The sequence below is a fragment of the Schistocerca serialis genome, chromosome 5 (genome assembly GCF_023864345.2).
Source record: "Schistocerca serialis cubense isolate TAMUIC-IGC-003099 chromosome 5, iqSchSeri2.2, whole genome shotgun sequence".
Lineage (NCBI taxonomy): Eukaryota > Metazoa > Arthropoda > Insecta > Orthoptera > Acrididae > Schistocerca > Schistocerca serialis.
This window is the reverse complement of record NC_064642.1, coordinates 446481314-446496517: the sequence shown is the minus strand read 5'-3', so window position 1 is coordinate 446496517 and position 15204 is coordinate 446481314. Positions and strand designations below refer to the sequence as shown.

At 40.3% G+C, this 15204-nt stretch overlaps 1 long non-coding RNA gene across 1 annotated transcript; it reads right to left on the bottom strand.

Moving 5' to 3' along the window:
* Window positions 1-4792: 4792 nt before the first annotated feature.
* LOC126480898 (uncharacterized) lies at window positions 4793-15196 on the bottom strand. Its single transcript, XR_007587477.1, has 2 exons — window positions 15122-15196; window positions 4793-5008 (listed from the first exon to the last, which is right to left on the bottom strand). It is a non-coding gene; the product is annotated as an uncharacterized LOC126480898 (long non-coding RNA).
* Window positions 15197-15204: the final 8 nt, after the last annotated feature.

The following is a 15204-nucleotide window of genomic DNA, read 5'->3' as shown; positions in this document are numbered from 1 at the left end:
AGGTAACAGGTGGACGTCTAAATACAGTACTAACAAGATTTTCTCGATTGGAACCGTTTCAAGGGTCAGTAGGGGTGAAAAGTGTCTACTCTGTCTTACGACTATAATGTCAATGAGTTATACTTGGGATCTGTCAAGTCATACAGATATCTCACTCTAACATTGAGGAGGTACATGAAGTGGAACGTCTCAGTCGTAGATTATGTTGCTGGCAGACTTCGCTTTATTAGTAGAATACTGAAAAAATTCGATCAGTCTACAAAAGAGATAGCTTACATAATGTTCGTGTGACCTATCGCAGTATATTTCTGAGGTATCAGGAAGATGTACTAAGTGGAATTAATTGGGGATATTGAGCACAGACAGATAGGCACCGTACGAATGATCAAGTGTTTGTTTGGCCCACAGAGAGTGTCAGAGATGCTGGTGAAACTGACAAACTCTTGAAGACAGACGTAAACTATCCTGCGAAGGCCTACTTACAAGTTTCAGGAACCGACTTTAAAAGATGGCCTTAGGAATATAATGCATCCCCTACTTACAGATATAGTAGTTATCGTGAGGACAAGATTAGTCTAATTACACGCATTCGCGGAGGCATTTAAACATTCTTCCTGCGATTCATACGCAAATGGAGCGGGAAAATACCCTAATAACTAGTGGTATGGAGCATGGTCTCTGCCGTGCATTTCAGAGTGATTTGTAGAGTTTAGGTGCAGATGTAGATGCAGATTCTTCTCGTATATACCAACATGACTTACGTAGCCGACGGTCATTATCTGGTAGTGTAGGCAGCGGACGACCACAGTGAGATAAATGTCCAGTGATTTGTGATTCGCAACTGCGGTTGATGTTCTAGTGAAGTCTCTGTCGTGTATGCCAAATCGGCGGTAGTTCTTATCATAACCATTCTTGTGATGAAGTAACAATGTGCGCACGGTGTCAGCTTGAACTGATACTTCGAGGAATGTAGAGGTACTGAACAGTAACTTAAAGGGCTTTCGAGGCTAGTATGAAATTTAAAAAAAAAATATTTTTAGTTATAGACCATATGCTGTAAAATGTCACAATATTTCAGCCTGTATTACGAATGGCCGAAACGTTGGAAAATTATACAACTTCAATTTTACTGCTATCCGGAAGAGTTTTACTGAAAGCAAGGAGATTGAACACCGAAAGCAAACCAAAATGTTGCATTCATGTAGCTGTAGTAACGATTTTCTGCAGTTAAGAGATTTCCATGTGGGGAAAAAAAACATTGTATGCCATGGAGTTGGTGCAAACTTGTCTTGAAAAGTTTATTGGAAACAACTCTAAAGTTACTGGTTGTTATAGAATATACTGACGGTAGGAGTTAATTCTGTATTAAGGCGCCTGCGGGCGAACGAGTAGATTTTGTTTTTCCAGAACATCACAGGGTTAATGGTTAGTCGGAATCTGCGTCATAGGATATACTGCTATAGCTGTAGGTTAATTTATATCAATTTTTCATTTTTTTATTCATTTTCTTTCATTGCAATTTTTGGGTGACGTTTTTGGATTGTGATTTAGTCATTTGTAACAGCTGTATAATAAGCGTAAACTTCAGGATTTTATAGCTTAATATTATTGGAAATGTAAAATCATTTTGCTAATTTACATTTTTAGATGTTGTGTTCATGTATCTACAGCAAAAATGAGATAGTCTTTCAAAAACAGTGTTCCTTAACCAAAGTGTGGATATGTACAGTGAAGCACCAAAGAAACTAGTGCAGGCACGCGTATTCAAATACAGAGATATGTAAACAGGCAGAACGCCATTGCGGTCGGCAACGCCTATATCAGGCATTAAGTGTCTGGTGCAGTTGTTAGATCGGTTACTGCTGCTACACTGCCAGGTTATTAAGATTCAAGTGGGTCTGAACGTGGTATTTTAGTCGGAGCACGAGCGATGGGACGCAGCATTACCGAGATAGCGATGAAGTGGGGATTTTCCCGTACGACCATTTCACGTGCGTACCGTGAATATCAGGAATCCGGTAAGAAAAACATCAAAACTCCGACATCGCTGCAGCCGGAAAAAGATCCTGCAAGAACGACGATTAAAGAGAATCGTTCACGTGGCAGAAATGCAACTCTTCCGCAAATTTCAGCAGATTTCAATGCTGGGCCATCAACACTTGTCAGCATGCGAACCATTCGACGAAACATCGACATTGGCTTTCGGAGCCGAAGGCCCACTCGTGTACCCTTGATAACCGCACGACACAAAGCTTCATATCTCGCCTGGGCCCTTCAACACTGATATTGGACTGTTGATGACTGTAAAATGAATTGCGTTTCAAATTGTATCGAGCGGATGGACGTCTACGGGAATGGACACAACCCCATGAATCCATGGACCCTGCATGCAGCAGGGGACTGCTCAAGCTGGTGGAGGCTCTGGAATGGTGAGGGACGTGTACAGCTGGAGTGATATGGGACCCCTGATATGTCCCATCTGACAGGTGACACGTACGTAAACATCCTGTGTGATCATATGCATCCATTCATGTCAATTGTGCATTCCGACGGACCTAGGAAATTCCAGCAGGACAATGCGACACCCCACACATCCCGAATTTCTACACAATGGCTCCAGAAACACTCCTCTGATTTCAGACAATGCCGATGGCTACCAAACGCCCCAGACATGAACGTTATTCAGAATGTCTGGGATCCCTTGCAACGTGCTGTTCAGAAGAGATCTCCCGCCGGTCGTGCTATATATTCAGATATTAGGCGAGTCCATGCCACGTCGTGACACTTCTGCGTGCTCACGGGGGCCCTACACGATATTAGGCAGCTATATCGGTTTTTTTGGCTATTTAGGGTATATGTAATGTGTGTTAATTACGGAATTAGTTTCTAATAAGTCGACGCAGCTCAGTATCTACAAAGTGCGTTTGGATGACAATAAGAAGATTTCTTAAGCCACAAACGAGCAATATTTATGACTTTCTTAACCTTTTGTGATTTTGAAGCTACCGTTTCTATCTTTTTACATTGTAGATGCAGCTAGCTTCTTTATAAGAGCTTTTAGCATGTATCTAGAGGAGGAGTGCAGTATCGTAAATATCCAAATACACCCTGTATAGCTGACTTCAACAAGTAGTTGAATGTACCAATGTAATACCAACCTGTGCTGGAATTTAGCAGTTTCAATGACACATTGCGGTAAAATAAGTAGATAATTAATGGGATGTTTTGAAATGAGTTTCACTACGAGCACTAACATGTCGTGGTTTTCCATCCGTCTTTCCACATGATGCGCAATTATGTTTCACACAAAAGTAGTAGCTTCGATACTTCCATAAATAACACTAGCCAAGAGCAATTTTGCATCCGGCATAAAGTATCTCAATCATTATTTATTTTCATATGCAGATTTCGAATTATCTTTCAAAATGTTCTAGCACAGAAGATTTTTGAGTTTTTAAAGATGATTTATTTTTACTGCCGTGCTGTCAATCAACTGAAAGAAATTTTTCTAAACTCAATGAAGCAAAGCGGAAAGCAGGTATATTTGTTGGACGACAAATAAGGAAATTGATGAAAGAACCAATTATTGTTACCAAACTTACAAGTATAGCTTTTTTGGCCAACAGAAGAGATTATAACTATGTTTCCATGACTATGTACCCATTAGTGAATGATCTGTTAGACAGTTGCAAGAAGATGGGACGTAGAATACCTTTTAAAATTCAGTTTTGACATGTCCCCCGTGATTTATTTCTGGAAAATTTGGGAGCCATAAGCGCTGAGCAGAGTGAACTCATTCATCAAGACATTCATACGATGGAACACTGTTATCAGCTTCACTGAAAGGCTTACATGATAAGCGACTACTGCTAAAGTCTTCTCAGGGAAAGTGGTCACGTTTTTCGAATACCAAAGGACGTTTAAGTTGAAAATATGTTGCGACGTAATTTAAAACTTTCACTGGCGATATGTTCGTGTATACATACTAAACAGTATTAAGTTGTGAAGTTATTAATATGTATTTCTTGTTTGTTTTAATTCTGTTAATGTTCGCATGTATTGTTTTTTTATTACGCACTGTATCAAGGAAATGTGATGTGATTGAAAGAAACCAGTGACTTCAGCATACCAACATTAGGGAAATCCAACCATCTACAAGATGCAGAAAAAGTTTAAATTTGTTTTGTAATTAGTATGCATAGGAGATTGCAAACTATTCACCCGTTAAATGCTACCGCTTGCTAAAAGTCTTCAGTATCTTGAGCCATTTAGGAAATTCTAAGCATGTCAATACCATATAACTTAACTAATAATTAATTATATTATTGTACATAGTAATTATTACTGAGGAACGCTACAAACCTTGTCCGCAAAGTTCTCTCCGCTGCAGTAAAATTTTCAACCATTTACCTGAGGGAAAGAAAGGCACGAAAGAGAAAAGAAAGGGAATGAGAATGAACCGATCGCTACACATTTGCGATTTTCAGCGAGTGGTAGAGCCTCGGCCAGCCACCACTCGCGCGTAATCTCTTAATTTCCAAGCTGTTCCCGGAGGCAAATTGCTTCCGCCGCCATTAAAATTAGCTTACTCTCATAGTTATTCATGACTCGCCGAAACGAAGGATTATGCTCCAAAGAGAATAAAATTCTGAGGAATTTACTGACGTAATTGCTTGGAAAAAGGCTGTAGGTCTTCCTCTCCGTCTGTTACGCCGGTTGCCTCGCTCTGCGTCGTAAATACGAAGGGCCGGGTGGATGGCTGGGTGACTGAAGAAACACCAAACAGTATTCGTACATATTAATGCTTTTATTAGTCTTGGTATTTACAATATAAAGAGTATTGATTCGGATGAGCGGGCAGTGTGTGTGATCGTGTGTGACGTGGCTATATACAGCTCTCCTGGATGCGGTGCGACGCCGTGACGACTTCGGGTCCGGACAGCAGCGGCGGCAGCGCCGCGGCGCCGCCCGACGGAGACGTCGCCGCCGAGCGCAGCCCGGTAGACACCTGCCACAGGTCGCAGTCAGAGATCACACAGCGAGGGGAGCGGAAGGTGGACCGTACAATACGTTAACGAAGTGTAATAGCGGATACAATGCCTGATGGGAACGCTGATCACATTCAACATAATGAAGAAATAAACCAGACGCGAATGAATTTATGACATTTTCTGTCAGTGGGCAGTGATATAAACCAACGGGGAAAGATAAAAATTTGTGCCGGACCAGGATTCGAACCCAAGTCACCTGCCTACTAGGCAGATGCTCTGACCACTTATTCTTCTTCTTCTTCTTCTTCTTCTTCTTCTTCTTCGTTTCACCCAACTTTGGGGTACGTTGAATCAATCACTTCTGTGTGTTCTGTGCCTTTCTTTTCGCCCAGTACTGCTTCATTCTTTCTGATCTTGCTTTTCTTTCCTCATCAGAGATGACAATCGTTCTTTTCTTTCTATTTTGGAGCTGGAATCCCTCTTTTCTGTCTTTGCTTATCATTTTTGCGGTCCTGTCTGTGAGCATTTTTTCTGTGATGTGTAGTTCTCTTAAGTCTTTCTCTGTTTGGATAAACCAATTTGGTTTGGATTTTTTATTCCTGAAGTAGTCAAACATTCTTTTTGTAAGTCTATTTGGGTTCATTCTGAGAATGTGCCCATAAAACTCAATTCTTCTTTTCCTCATTGTATCCGAAAGTTTTTCTGTGGTTTTGTAGAGTGTTTCATTTTTGGTATGAATTAGTTTGTCGTTATGAAATTTGGGGCCTAAAATTTTTCTCAATATTTTTCTTTCTTTGATCTCTAGCCTTTCAATTGGGCCATGGTTAGTGATAGATAATGTCTCAGCTGCATATAGTGCTCCTGGTTTAATGACAGTGTTGTAATGTTTTATTTTTGAATTCCATGAGAGGGACTTTTTATTATAAGTATTTTTAGTAAGCTGAAAGGCTAGTTCAACTTTGTTTCTTCTTAATTCTATTGCTTTTTTCTCAAGGGCGTTCCAGCTAATCCATTCACCAAGATATTTGAATTCTTTAACAATTTCGATCTTTTGGTCTCTTACTTTAAGATATTTCATTGGCTTTTTTATATTTGTGATTATTTTGGTTTTTTCAAAAGAAATTTTAAGGCCTATTTTCTCTGCTTGTTTCTGTAATTCGAGGATCTGTTCTTTGGCTTCTTCCCATGTTTCAGCTAGTAGGGCCATATCATCTGCAAATTATTATTATTATTGCTATTATTATTTAAATCTCATTTTGATCGTTTTCGATCGTTTCATCTGCTCGGGGTGGACGTCGCAAGACATCCGTTTCAGTTCGTCGTTGACCCATTAACTCAGGGTTTTTTTTTTTTTTTTTTTTTTTTTTATTACAGAGGGCAGCTAACCCTCTGACCGAACACGCTGAGCTACCGTGCCGGCTATCCACTGCGCCATCCAGACACACCAGTCAGCGCCACTGAATGGACTACTCTAGCACACCTCCTGTCAGACACAACTTCTCAACTTATTCACGCATGTCTGAAAAAACAGACACAACAGATGTACAATTAAGGCGAGGATGATCAGTGACCACTTCAGTGCGGATGTTCACTACTCTCGATCTCTTACAGGTATCAGTGAAATGCCGCGAGAAATGAGGACAATGGCCAAGACGCATTACATCAGCAATGTACGGATAAGTTGAGAATTTGGGTGTGTAGGAATGTGTGCTAGTGTAGTCCGTGCAGCTACCGTGATCACAGTGTCCGGATGGCGTAGCCGGGACGGTAGCTCAGCGTGTTCGGTCAGAGTGTTAGCCGTTTTCGGTATTTAAAAAAAATAAAAATAAATAAATAAATAAAATAAAATAAACCTGAGTGAATAGGTCAGCGATGCAGTTGAACAGGTGTCATGGGACTTCCGCTCCGAACAAAAGTAAAGAGCAATAACAAACAAAATATCAGCAAAAAAAGATGGCGCAGTGATCAGCGTATCTGCCCAGTAAGCAGGAGATCCAGATTCTAATTACAGTCTAGTGCATATTTGCAACTTTCCCAACTGATTTAAATCAATTCCCACTAGCAGATAATGTTAATTCCTTTGTGTATCGATTCATAGTGGCTGCTGGATCAAAATGGTCTCTGTTCTGTCTGTTTGTGCAAAAGGATAGACAACACTTATAGAGAAAGAAACGTGTGGATCACGTTTTATTTTTATTTGGGTTATCGGTTTCAATCTTTGTGACAGGTGATCTTCAGATCCAATTTCAATAACAGAGAAAAGCTTTAAATCGTACAAAGCTGGTCGTATAACATAAAAATAAATACAATGATACTATACAAATAAGCCATTATAAGACAATTCATTCTAATTACTGCAAGTATCACTTTGCCATCAGAGCATAGATATAGTTCAATTACGGGATGTGCTCTCATGTAATCAGGCCTGATGCAAAAGTGTAACTATTAATTCGATCTCAATGTAAATGATATACCTTGCAAGTTACGGCATTCGTTTTACTTAAATTCATAAATTTCGTAGTGAAAATAAATAAGTTAATATTTTTGAGTTGTTTACAGCAATGTCCTCAATAAATTTTGCAATATATACATAATAACTTGTGTAATGTAAATTTAAATGCTTATGTCGCCAGCTATGCAAATGTGTAGACTATCAGCTTACAATACCGTGCTATCTCTGTTCTTCTGCCTACTGCTTCGTGGAAAGAGATATATTACTGAGTCATGGCGAGTGGGTTGTTATAGAGAGACATCTCTGCAACGTTCTAAGAGAGAAGTAATGAGAACAGCTAGTAATTTAACATCAAAATTGATCACGAAGCAAACGATGTTAAGGAATTCTTGTACCCAGGCAGCATAATAACTAATGACAGACGAAGCAAGGAAGCGGTAAACAGCAGGCTAACACGGGCAAAGAGGAAATTCTTGGCCAAGAGAAGTCTAAAAGTATCGAAAATAGGCTTAATTTTAGTAAGACATTGTTGAGAATACACGTTCGGAGCACAGAAAAGAACGATGTATAGTGAAAAAACGCGAACAGAAGAGATTCGAAGAGTCTGAGATGTGATGCTTCAAAAGAATCTCGAAAATTGGGCTGACTGATAAAGTTAGGAATGAGGTGATTCTCCGCAGATTCGGTGAAGAAAGGAAGACGCTTACAAGAAGGGACAGGATGATATGACATGTGTTAAGACCTAAGGGAAAAAACGACAGAGGGTGAATGGGATTGGAATACATGCAGCAAGTGATTGAGAAAGTAGGGTGCAAGTGCTAGTATGAGATGTAGAGAGATTGGTGCAGGAAAAGAGAGAAATTTGTACCGGGCTGCATCAAACCAGACGGAAGACCGATGAGAGAGAGAGAGAGAGAGAGAGAAAGAGAGAGAGAGAGAGAGAGAGAGAGAGAGAGAGAGAGAGAGCAACCTTGATAATCGAAATTGAACTACGTAGGTCATTTCTGTTAGAGCTGACAAAGCATGTGCCAGCGCTCATACCCAGAGGAACAATACGACTTTAACATAAAACAATGAAGTACCATATTTTATAGTTTATCAGTGTGGGCATGAATACCTTCAATTCTACGCATACGACAAATATCTACAAGGTACGTACATCATTAGAGACACAATATCTAATAAAAGAACATTCAGATTGCTCAAAATGCACCATGACGCACGTATACACACTATCACTGGCTGGCAATATACCCCAGTGTCCCCATAGAGTAATAGGCACCTTTGGCCTAAGTTAACACTGTGAAGTAAAACCCAACAAAATAAAGATTAAAAGTACATAAAACACTTATAGCTGCTACATGTAATTGTTATACAATGTACATATTTACTGGACAAATAAAGGTAATCACAAGGATGAAATACCTGCACTAGGTTGAAGGTAAAGTGTGGTAATTACGTGTGTCCAAGCAGCCTGCCGGTCGCGGAGGTCACACGAAAAACAGCCTTGGTTACGATTTCAGAAGTAGGAAGACACACACCAGGCATCCTAGATTTAGTAAATCATGTCATAGTATGTTTTAAAACAGGCATTCTGTGAAAACTATTCCTGCTCATCCAAAACCTTGTCTGGTTCTTTTCTTCTAGCACAGTATATATCAGGCTTCTCCATCTCTGTGTTTGTGTCCACATTCGAGAGTGTGCGGTTGCACGTTGACATATGTGTGCTTGGTGTGGTTTTATTTTATGCGTAAGAGTGTTCTACAGAACATGCAACACGTAGGACTTCGAAAACACTTTCTGTCTCTCCAATACATCGTTTTTGGCTTTCGTCACAATTTCCTCAAAATTTCTAAGTGTATTTAGGTTAAAATCCACTGCCGAGATCGCAACAACATTTCTTTATTTACCGGTTTCTGAGGATGACTTTAACATAAACCGACCCGATAAATAATCAAATATTATTGCTATCTCACCTGTTGATTTTAACCTAAATATAACACTAGATCGCTGCACTCCATACACAGTGTTCTCTAAATTTATTCCTAAGTGTAGTTCGTAATTCTTTTCCCGTGAACTATTTTGGCAAACGTTCTGTGATAGGGTATTTTCTTTTTTGAAGGCAAGTATTAATATTGAAGTACGTAAAGACTTCTCAGTTTTGTCAATGTTAGGCAGTGCAACGTCATGCTGACGTACTTAAGTTTCTAATTTAATTTGTTAGTTCTTCCTCCTTTGTAGTTTCATTTGATTTTCACACACACACACACACACACACAACCAGGCGCGTGACTATGGAGCTGTCGTACCCATTTGCTCTGCCAGTGCTTCAAAATATTAAGTTATTATTTTAGTCCCGTCCTGTGTTGACAGAACGAAAGTAACATTCCTTGCATTTTATGGGATGACGTGATTCCGCGTAGATTATAATGTCGATGGACACTGAATGTCTGTCTTCTTTCATTAACGAGCTATTTTGTTAGATACTGAGAACTATGGTGTCGTGTGACACAGAATATTTGCAGCAGACGGCAACGACTAGCAATATCTTAGTATATCGTCTACGCCATTGAAAATACCCCGTTGTTACATAATTTATTGTCGACCTAAATCATGCTTCCTCTTTAATATAGATAACCAAAATTTTTTGATTATGCTACGAAAGCTCAGCTAAAACCGAATCACGTGAGTTTCCCGTTGCGTTTCCTCATTGACACATCATTCTCAGAAATCAGAACTTGACATTTCTCATTTAATTACAATTCAGTGCGACCCTTGCACATGTGGCGAACGACGTTTACTACTTCCGTATGAAATAAAAAAACGAAGTAACGCCTGTTGTTAGGTGATTCCACTCAAAGAATATCAATGAAAGACTACAACGAGAGACTTTCCCTATGAACTAGTACCACAAAGACCAGTGTTTTATTACCACCTAACACAACGGCAAATAAAGCACGCACTTCCAACAGAGTGTTGCAAGTCAGCACCTGTGACATTTGTTTTCAGTCTCTCTCTAACGAATGACAATCATAAATGAGAAATATTTTCGCAACGCATTTCTTGTATAAACTGTTCCCGGCGCACACGTCGCGTTAATTCTATAGCGGAGGTCACACGAAAAACAGCCTTGGTTACGATTACAGAAGTAGGAAGACACACACCAGGCATCCTAGATTTAGTAAATCATGTCATAGTATGTTTTAAAACAGGCATTCTGTGAAAACTATTCCTGCTCATCCAAAACCTTGTCTGGTTCTTTTCTTCTAGCACAGTATATATCAGGCTTCTCCATCTCTGTGTTTGTGTCCACATTCGAGAGTGTGCGGTTGCACGTTGACATATGTGTGCTTGGTGTGGTTTTATTTTATGCGTAAGAGTGTTCTACAGAACATGCAACACGTAGGACTTCGAAAACACTTTCTGTCTCTCCAATACATCGTTTTTGGCTTTCGTCACAATTTCCTCAAAATTTCTAAGTGTATTTAGGTTAAAATCCACTGCCGAGATCGCAACAACATTTCTTTATTTACCGGTTTCTGAGGATGACTTTAACATAAACCGACCCGATAAATAATCAAATATTATTGCTATCTCACCTGTTGATTTTAACCTAAATATAACACTAGATCGCTGCACTCCATACACAGTGTTCTCTAAATTTATTCCTAAGTGTAGTTCGTAATTCTTTTCCCGTGAACTATTTTGGCAAACGTTCTGTGATAGGGTGTTTTCTTTTTTGAAGGCAAGTATTAATATTGAAGTACGTAAAGACTTCTCAGTTTTGTCAATGTTAGGCAGTGCAACGTCATGCTGACGTACTTAAGTTTCTAATTTAATTTGTTAGTTCTTCCTCCTCTGTAGTTTCATTTGATTTTCACACACACACACACACACACACACACACACACACACACACACACAACCAGGCGCGTGACTATGGAGCTATCGTACCCATTTGCTCTGCCAGTGCTTCAAAATATTAAGTTATTATTTTAGTCCCGTCCTGTGTTGACAGAACGAAAGTAACATTCCTTGCATTTTATGGGATGACGTGATTCCGCGTAGATTATAATGTCGATGGACACTGAATGTCTGTCTTCTTTCATTAACGAGCTATTTTGTTAGATACTGAGAACTATGGTGTCGTGTGACACAGAATATTTGCAGCAGACGGCGACTAGCAATATCTTAGTATATCGTCTACGCCATTGAAAATACCCCGTTGTTACATAATTTATTGTCGACCTAAATCATGCTTCCTCTTTAATATAGATAACCAAAATTTTTTGATTATGCTACGAAAGCTCAGCTAAAACCGAATCACGTGAGTTTCCCGTTGCGTTTCCTCATTGACACATCATTCTCAGAAATCAGAACTTGACATTTCTCATTTAATTACAATTCAGTGCGACCCTTGCACATGTGGCGAACGACGTTTACTACTTCCGTATGAAATAAAAAAACGAAGTAACGCCTGTTGTTAGGTGATTCCACTCAAAGAATATCAATGAAAGACTACAACGAGAGACTTTCCCTATGAACTAGTATCACAAAGACCAGTGTTTTATTACCACCTAACACAACGGCAAATAAAGCACGCACTTCCAACAGAGTGTTGCAAGTCAGCACCTGTGACATTTGTTTTCAGTCTCTCTCTAACGAATGACAATCATAAATGAGAAATATTTTCGCAACGCATTTCTTGTATAAACTGTTCCCGGCGCACACGTCGCGTTAATTCTATAGCAAAACCCGAATTTTCAACATTAATCACCACTGCCTTTTCCAGTAAATCAGCTGACTGTGGAAGAAATAAAGGAATCATGAACGTTACAGACCAGAGGCGACATTGGGGACAACAACGAAACAGGTGGTTACAAGTACATGGTATGCTGGAAGGTAAACGTAATATAAGTGGAAATAAAACACAATCTGTTTCGGTTCTCATCGTAATCTTCCTCCCTGGCATGGAGAAATTGGAATGCGTAGGCAGAGATAAGACCCTCTGCAGAGCTTGATAAATCAACAATATTATAAAAACACAAAATTACGTGGAAGACAGGCTGACAGTTCCGTTTCAATATTTTCGAATGCATAGCCCAAGATCGCATAACGCACGTTAATATAATGTAAGGTTACTTTTGACGTCAGTGTGATGTTGCCTGTTTCCTTTTTTTATTGATTTCTTTCGTTTGTGTGACAAAGTAAAAGTTTATAACAAGTGACCTCATAATCAGCTTAGGTGTTACTGCAATACAAACTGTAGAAAACACGAGAGTGCGTGCTATTTTAGCTATTATATAAGTCACTATGTGCAATGCGTACTATAAGAAGAGTCCGCGTTTTACGGTTTCTAAATTATCTAAAGTGATGTTAAAGCATCTATGCTTCCAACTGGTTCGAACTATCTTGGATTCTTCACAGTACCAGATTCTTGATCTCTCTTTGCAGTTTATAAAGACACCACATGAGAGCCAGTCAGACAGGATAACTCCACGACTGTGGCTGACGTGGTCTTCATTAGCTGTCATACTGATCGCGCTAAGAGTGTTTACGCTCTTTTCTTACGCCCTTCGCTTCGTTCACGAGGCCTGTACAGGGTGAAAAATATTTAAACCAACAAACTCTGGGAGGTTGTAGGGGACATCAAAACAAATATTTTTCCCTAATGTCATTTTTCCTATCAGGATTATTTAAACCGGTGGAGGCCGTATTACGCTCTTCAGTTGTAGGCAACTGCTGTCCACCAGTGTAGTAGTGCATTTCTCTGTTTACTAATGGGGCGATACACCTGGAGTGAGTACACTGATATGGTTGGTGCGTACTACGTAGCGCACCACAACGGACTAGCTGCACAGCGGGTTTATCAACAACAATATCCTAATCGCCGTATCCCGCATCGTACGACCTTTGCTGCTGTGTACCGACGTCTGCGTGAGACCGGGTCACTTAGCAGATTACCTGGACAGGGACGCCAACGCACGGTAAGAACGCTGCAATTTGAGGAAGCTGTCTTGTAGCATGTGGAGCGGGATCCTTCAATCAGCACTCGTGCAATTGCACGTAACATGGGGACGAATCAGACGAATGTAAGAACAGTCCTTCGAGGGCAATTGTTACATCCATTTCACTTACAGCGTGTCCACAACCTGGAACCAGTTGATTATCCACCCAGAGCACAGTTTCGCAGTGGAACCTGGAACAGTGTGAAATGCATATTACATTTCCATCCTCTGTATTGTTTACCAATGAAGCAACGTTCGGGCGTGATGCAGTCTTCAACATGCACAATTCGCATGTTTGGAGTGAGGATAACCCACATGCCACAGTTACTAGCGCTCATCAAGTGCGGTTCTTCGTTAATGTGTGGGTCGGTGTTGTTGGGAACTGTTGATTGGGCTGTATCTGCTACCTAGGCACTATTATAATTTTCTCTGCAGAGCATTGGCGGAATTGCTGGAAGACGTCCCGCTCCCTACAAGACGACGCATGTGGATCCAACATGACGGGGTGCCGGCACATTTCAGTCGTCGTGTGCGTCGATTCCTGCACAGACGGTTCTCAGAAATGTGGATTGGCAGAGGTGGTCCTGAACCATGGCCTGCTCGATCCCCAGATATGTCCCTTCTGGACTTTTTGTGTGGGGAGAGATACGCAACCTTGTTTACGCAACTCCTGTTGCCTGGATAGTAGCAGCAGCAGGGACAATTTAGGATACTCCTGGAGTTTTTGCCCGTGTCAGACAGAACATGATCCGATGGTGTAACCTTTGTTTAAGTGTCAATGGAGGCATTTTTGGAAATCTACTGTAACTGAAATTGAGTTGTGTTAATGTGTTGTCTCTTGGTCATTAATAACGGAGAAGTGTTTGTTGAGTTAATTAATTTGGTTTAAATACTCCTCATAGGGAAAAATGACATTAGGGAAAAATATCTGCATTGATGTCTCCTACAATCTCCAAGAGTTTGTCGGTTTAAATACTTTTCACCCTGTATGTGTTCGACTTAGTTACAATAAATGTCTTGCTAGTAACTTCACAACAAGCAAATACTTATGTGCATAAAACATCTGTATCTCATCTCAAACGGTAATTTCTTTGTTGTGCGATTGTCCAATTTCGACTACAATATCATTATCAAGTGCATATAGCTTATACTCTGATTACGCAAACAGACGATACACTGATAGGTCCAGTGAGCATATGGTGGATACACGATATTTTGTGGTGGTCCTGGCAACGAAATTTCTATTCGTTCCCTGATTAAGAATTCAATGATTACATTCAAGATTGCCAAATCGTGCGTCTTACTTATTATTAGTGTCAAAGCGGTCGATAATACGATATCAGGTTCGAATTTCAATAATAGATGACTGCTCACGAAACGGTTACTGTACAGACAACTATAGATTCTTCGCTGCCGCAATCTAACAATGTTCGTAGATATCGGATTGCAACAGTACACGTTGCAACGTTTGTTTTACTGCCATAAATAATCTCTTGCGTTATTTCACTATAGAGATATTAGAATTTTGGTCTCCGTAACGAGCCTTGCGCGATGTCTTCTTACTATATCAATGTACACTGTTAAATCCTCATAAGTCAATAGTTTCAGGTAGGTCACATCACATTACAGGGATAGTAGAATGTGGAATGCAGGGCAGCTCGGATACTCACGCTGTTGCAGTTCGCGAGGGCGGTCGCATCCTTGCAGGCGAGAAGCCTGTGCAGGGTTCCGCCCCCGCCCGCGCCCCCGCCCC